We start from the raw sequence: 6,964 nt of genomic DNA, 5'->3' as shown, positions 1-6,964 counted from the left end.
GAGCACGAGCAGGGGGAGCGGCAGGCAGAGGGAGAAGCAGGCTTCCTGAATGAGGAGGGAGCCCGACGTGGGGCTCGATCCCAGGACCCTGGGACCATGGCCTGAGCTGAAGGCAGCGGTTTAACCAACTGAGCCACCCAGGCGCCCCTGGTAGGAACTGTTTTATATGCTGGAAAGTTAGCCATGAATAAGAATTTTGCTCTCATGGAGCTCACCTTCTATTGTCAGGAGATGGAACAGGAAAAACATGCAAGCAAGTAAACACATGAACAGGTAAGAAATTAAGGTAGCAATAAAAACCATAATATAAAATAGAGTAGGGAGACGTGTCAATGTAACTTCTTTAGAAGGCAAATACTTGCTGACTAAGTGAAAATTAAGCTGAAATGTGGATAACAAGAAGTTAGGTATGTGAAGTTAAAATGGAGTAAAAAGCTCGTGCAAAGGCCTCAAAGCAGGTGTGTTCCAGGAGCAACCATTCCTCTCCCCAAGCAAATAGAGGGAGAGAAAGTACAAAATTTGGTGTGGCTGTGTGGAGCATTATGGGACAAGTGGTGAAAGCAGAGGACATATCATACGAGGCTTTGAAATCTGTCTTCCCAAACACTCTTTTGGACACCTTTGTAATTTAGAAAATACTTTATTTTTAGGATATGTTAGTGTGAAGCTTTGACTTTTTCATATGCAATATATAGATACCATTTTCTTCTTTATGGCTGCATTTTCTTCGGTTGTTAATCTACATCCAATTTTGAGTGTCTTGAGACTCTGTGACCTGATGAACACATTTATATATATTTCCCAGTCACTTCTTGGCTCATTTGCACCTGCCAAAAATGGTGAGCATTGGACAGCTGGGCACCTTACTGATCCTTATTGTCTAATCACCTTTCACACTGGGTTGAAAGGTTTATGATGAGTGACTGCAGTTCTTAAGCCTATAATCAGAGTTTGGTTCTTGTACTTTAATGAGTATATAACCAGCCAGTTTGTAGGCATATTGCACATGCCTATTAGCAGTTCTAAGCTTCTAAAGGATTGGGACAGTTTAGCATTAACAACCCTAATATTGCTGCCACAATGGCGAGTGTGAAGATGCTTATTACATTGCAGCTGCTGATGAAAAAAGCAGAGATGGTCAAAATCCCAAGTGTAACACCAGCTGTAAATGACTCTATATTAAGAAAGTGTTTTTGTTTTTTTTTCCAGAACAGCTATGAATGGAGAAAGTGGAACACTTTTGTGTCCATCTGTTTGTGGCACAGCTTAGAAAAATATTTTTAAATGATTTGAGAACGAATTTTTGGGTCTCTTCCACAGTTTTATTATTTCATAATTTGCCAGCCATTTAGAACACTTTGAATGCAATTGGTTTAGATAGCTCATTTATATTAGTTTTGGAATATTCACATATCATTCCAAAGGGCAGCATCCTATTCCTGCAAGCTTACTTCGTAACTCCTGTTGTTAGTGCAAAGAAGCAAACTGCCCCACACAGACCCATATGAGCTATTTGCATCATCATGCTCTGAAGTCTGTGGTCATTTTTCTTCCTCTCAGCTGACAAAACAGATAAGTTTGTATTGATGATGTGAACAATTAAAGAGATAAGTGAAATTAGAATATTTGAAAGGCATGCCACCTTCTAGATAAATCCATTAGTGAAGCTTTCATAAAATCCTGTCTATCAACATCAGGCAAGATTGGACAGAAATCCTAAAAATCTCTCATTTTCAGCTGCCAAAAGGTAAATATTGCTTCAAGAAATTGATATCTGTGTCAGGAGGGTCTCAGCAGGGTGGTCGCTGGACTGGGGTTGGAACTGTGTGTTCACCAAGTTGCTCCATGCTCTGGGCATGTGCCAGGGGTAGGACGTCCCCTGAATGTCCCCACTCATTTGCTTCTGGTTGCAGCATGATACAAGAAGAAACAAACGGAACCATACAGGAACAGGAAGAGAATCTCCCCTCCCCTGTAATACCGTTTTAGGGTTCTCTAAAAAGAAAAAAAAGCTTAACATTGTATTCACTTGCAAAGGAGAATTGCTTACATGGTCTAGCACCATTGTCACAAATCAGACAGTGAAGGATATATTTGGATCTGAGAGGCAATAAATTGATAACTGCCCCAAAGATAAGTAGAAGATAAATTGGCAAAGGAAAATGATAATCTTAATTTCTCTTTGACTGAGAGAAATATGTAGATGTCTATAAACGTCACTATTTGTATCTTCTGTTTTCCCCACTAATACAACAATTTAATTCCAATTTAATTGAAATTTGATCCTGAGGCAGTAATGCTGTGTGAAAATTTCCATTGACTTTGGCCCTTACTTTTCTTCATTCTGCTCCCCCCAACCTGCATGGGGGGTGTATGCACGTATATACACATAACTGAATTCTAATCCCAGTTTTGCCAGATTATTAGGTTCGTAATTCTCTAAAACTTCTGCCTATTTGTAAAGTAGGAATTAAAATATGTGTTTGTAGTCATGTAAGGATTACCAAATACTGTGTGTGAAAGTTCAGCTCATCTTAGACACTAAGTAAATGTTTATCAAATTCAAATCCTTTGTAATTTCTAACTCAACAACTATTGCAACAATAGTACATAAATGAAAAGAATTAGGTGGTTTTTAGCTTCTGTACTTGGAGGAAACCACAGAAAATCCTGAGTTATCTTGAGGAAATATAGGAATATACCTATGGCTTGAAATTAAATTGTTTTAGGTTTTGCAAACTGTTTGAAATCACAAACTCATATTCTAAAAGCTTCATACTTCTGTGACAAGACAACAATTATTAATTACTATTCTATATACATGGATGTTTGGAAGTTATAATTGTAGAGTTGATCAGTTAGTGAATCAGTGTGGTTTTTTTTAAACTGGTTTCTCCCTTCTGCTGAGTAATTAACTCTCTCATTCAGTATGTACTCCTAAATAATGCCCGCCCCCGGACCATAACACACATGGATTTATTCTAGTGAGCAGAAAATATTTTTGGCTGAAATGTGAATGAAGTTTTTTCCCTTTCAAATTTTGGCATCAGTCATATCCTCTGTTCTTTTACTCTTTACAATTCTTGGTACTTCCCAATGATGTGTACCATTTTATGGTAATTAAATCCTGCCTTTTCTTCTACATGGTATGCCTTTGAATTGTATTCATCCATCAAGGCTTCACTGATAGTACAAGCCAGAAGTGATCTCTTAGTCCTTTGACCTCTCCCTCACCCCACAGAATGTGGTCAGCACACACCTTCCACAATGTTTTTCCTCATGCTGTAGGCCTCTGTATATTTACCTGTGTCCATTTCAATGCTCTTGAGTGACAGGGTCAATATCTCCTTTGTGTATTACACAATGTATTATGGTATACAGTAGTTGGTACCCAATAATATTTGATTATGATAATAATGGTCTTAGATAAGGTAAATTATATCAAACTAATTATAATAATAATATAGCTGTGTATAAAAATATAATTTCTAAATAATTAATATATTCAGAGGGCTCAAAATTCAAAAAGCATGAGGAGTTATACAACGACAACTCTCCCTTCTCTTCCTTCCACTCAGTTCCTCTCCAGATAGCTAATAGGTGTTGTTAATTTCTTAGCTATTCTTGCAGAGAAATTTTATGTATATATGAGTTAAAACACATATATAATTACTCTATTTTTTAAAGGTATTCGTCACTTTGCTTTTTCACCTTAACATACCTTAGCATACCTTCCCACACATAACATATAATTATAACTAATGTTTATTTAGTATTTACTAGGTACTAGATTTTGTTTGCAGTGTTTCATATGTATTAAATTATTTAGTCATAACAATTGCCCTAAAAGGTAAATACTATTATTGTCCCTCTTCCGTTAAAGAAGAAACTGAGGAATCAAGAACTTAAGTAAACTGCCCAAGATCACATGGTTAGTAAGTAGCATGACTCATACTTAGAATACTGACAGTCTGGCTCTGGGGTTCATGTTTTTATCCATTATGGACACTGACATTTGTAGAACTTCCTCATTCTCATTTGCAAAAGAAAACAAATTTCAGATCCTTAACAGCTGCCTTTCTAAACGCTCACTATGTTAGGCCCAGGTCCAGTCACGTTGCATGACTGCAAGAGGCACGATTCAAGTGGAATTCTCTATGAATGAATCACTCCTGGAGTTGTGTGATGTGGTTACCCTAGAAGGCGCCTTTCAATAACTCATGGACAAAATGAGGTTTAGATTGGTAATTTGCCCGAGATTACATATGGTATTAATAAGTGTAGAATTGGGAATTGAACACTGATCTACTTGATACCAAAACTCATCCTCTAAACCACCACAGTTAAACTGCTTTGGTTGCTTTTAGACTTCAAATCTTCAGCAAAGAGAAAATGTATCTTTTAGGTTGTAGGTGATATTGTAGAAAAAATAGTGGTACCATCTTTGTTGAGTTTCCTTTAGGATATTCCTGAAGATTTTTCACTCCTTCCTCAAACTTGCTTCACCTATTACATTCCTATATTTCAGTCATAAGGAGAGTTAAAAGAAGAGTTCGTTCCAGAAAGATAAATGTTTAGCTTAAGATATGGATTCTAGTGATTCAGTCAATTTGTTTTTCAGACCACACTTCATACTCAAAAAGAAAGTGTGAGAGATATGACAAACTTCACTTAGAATTAAAAAAAAAAATTCTTCTTATCCATTCTCCTTCCTTCCTTCCTTCCTTCCTACCTACCTACCTACCTACCTACCTTCCTACTTTCCTATCTTCCTACCTTCCTTCCTCTCCTCTTTAATTTTTTCTAGTCTGGTTCTGCTCTGAAGACACTAGCCCTGTTTGGGGTTAACTTCTTTGGATTACATTTGAGTGACTCACAATTCTGGAAATTGATGAAAATTCGCAAAGTGCCTGAGCAGCCTTTTAAACTTCTCTTTCAATCTTTGAAAAGGATTATTCTTCTGGGGGAAAATGAGCAGATGGTGCCTAAAGCAATTGGCCAAATTTCTATAACAATGCTATGACTTGACTCTGTCATTCACTGGAGCATCTGTCAGAAGAAAGAGTTATGACTCCTGTGCTTCTCTCCTTTGACAATTAATCACACCTCTCCTCCATTTCTCACTGTTCAGCATATTGTCTTTTTCAAAATCTGGTGCCAGAAGATTTCAGTGACTCTCTGACATAATTCAAAAAAGATACTACAACAATAGCATTATTGGGAGTCCTATGAGACAAAGAGAGACTTCACTAGGAAGGAGGATGGCATTTTTTCAATTATTTCTGACAAGAAGACTATATAGGGTCAGTCACCTATTCTCAAGGGAATTATGATCTTTGATGACATCTTAGTAAAAAACAAAAACAAAACTAATATACTATGGAAACTCCACAACCTCATTCTTCTCCATCATTCTGACTTATTTCTGGTCGACCTATATTCAAATATGTACATGGTGAAGAAAATCTATCATTTCATCTTGCCATGTGACGTTATTACCACATGTGATGCTTGTGTCAGAGACCAAATGCAACAGTATTTGTAATATTGCCTGGATCAATTAAGACAGTGACTGTAAATGCCCATGACTATGCTTTGGCCAAAGTTAGAGAAGAAAGGACAGGAGAACATGTACTAAATTGGAGCAGTCATAGTCATAACACTAAAACCACTGGTCATAAGTGTGTACATGGTCTGTTGAAATAGAATATTGAGTCTTCAAGAATAGGATGAATAACTCCATTTCACAAGTAAAAACCAGTTTATGTTTTGTATCCTAGGCATCCAACAGTTACTGTGGCTTTCCAGATACAATCTCAGTGGCCCCAAGATCTTTAGCCAAAGTCATAAAATTTTTAATGTTTCTATTTGGCACTGGTCCACTCCAACTGAGGCTAAGCCAATGGACTCTCCCTCCTACATCAGAATGAGAAACTCATGTGCTGGCTCAGGGGATGGAGTAAGGCAGAGGATGACTCAGTTTTATTTTTCTTCTTTTTGCCAAATCCTGTTTTTTGTTTTGTTTTATATTTTGTTGTTGTTGTTTGTTTCTGAGAGGCATCTAATTTTCTTGAGCTGACTTTAGAACAGGGAGGATATTTTTGGGAAAAAGGAAACAAGAACAGGGACTGTCCATGGAAGACTAATCTCCATGGTCTGCTAGAAAGCAAATAGACCTGTTTCTTACTTCTTTGTTCCTCAAAGACTTTGTCATAATGATATGGAACTGTATCCTCTCCTCCACAAATAGTGGAGGCTCTAGTTTTCTATATAAAAGGGCTGAGGGTCACAAACAGGTTGGATTTATTGGAAGTCAGAGTCTAGAGAATTTGATTTGAAGCTGAATTTGTTAACTGTGATTAACTTAGATTATATATTACAGATAAGTATAGCAAAAATTCTTATAGCTTTCATTCAGTTTAAGATTAAGAACATAATGATTTTTATATCAAATTATATTGTTAATGGTATTAAAATTATAATCATTGTTTAATTTAAAATGGCTTTCAGGGATAAAGGATCTAGCAGTGCTAAAACTTCCCAAGTTACCTTTCGGTTCTAACTCTGTTCATGAGATCTTCCATGTTGTTTCTACTTCTACCCCCATAGATGTCACCTCCTCCTCTGTTCTTCCCCTGCTTTTCTGTTGTACCTTTTATCATATGGAGTTGTAGATATTTGTTCATATCTTCCATTAGATCATTTGTTCTTCAAGAACAAAAATATTGTCCTTTTTATTTTTATAACCATGGCACTATGTTGAACATCAATGCTGACGAGTCAGATGTGGAAAATGAATAAACAATTTCATCAGTCTCTTGGATGACAGTGTCCAAAGCTCTGCTTACTGAAATCGATGACAAAGAAAGAAAGAAAGAAAGAGAAAGAGAGAGAGAGAGAGAGAGAGAGAGAGAGAGAGAAAGAAAGAAAGAAAGAAAGAAAGAAGAAAGAAAGAAAGAAAGAA

The sequence above is a fragment of the Callorhinus ursinus genome, unplaced genomic scaffold (genome assembly GCF_003265705.2).
Source record: "Callorhinus ursinus isolate GAN/ISIS: 27379988/994484 unplaced genomic scaffold, GSC_fseal_2.0 scaffold3, whole genome shotgun sequence".
NCBI lineage: Eukaryota > Metazoa > Chordata > Mammalia > Carnivora > Otariidae > Callorhinus > Callorhinus ursinus.
The sequence above is the reverse complement of the archived record's forward strand: the minus strand, read 5'-3'. Positions refer to the sequence as shown.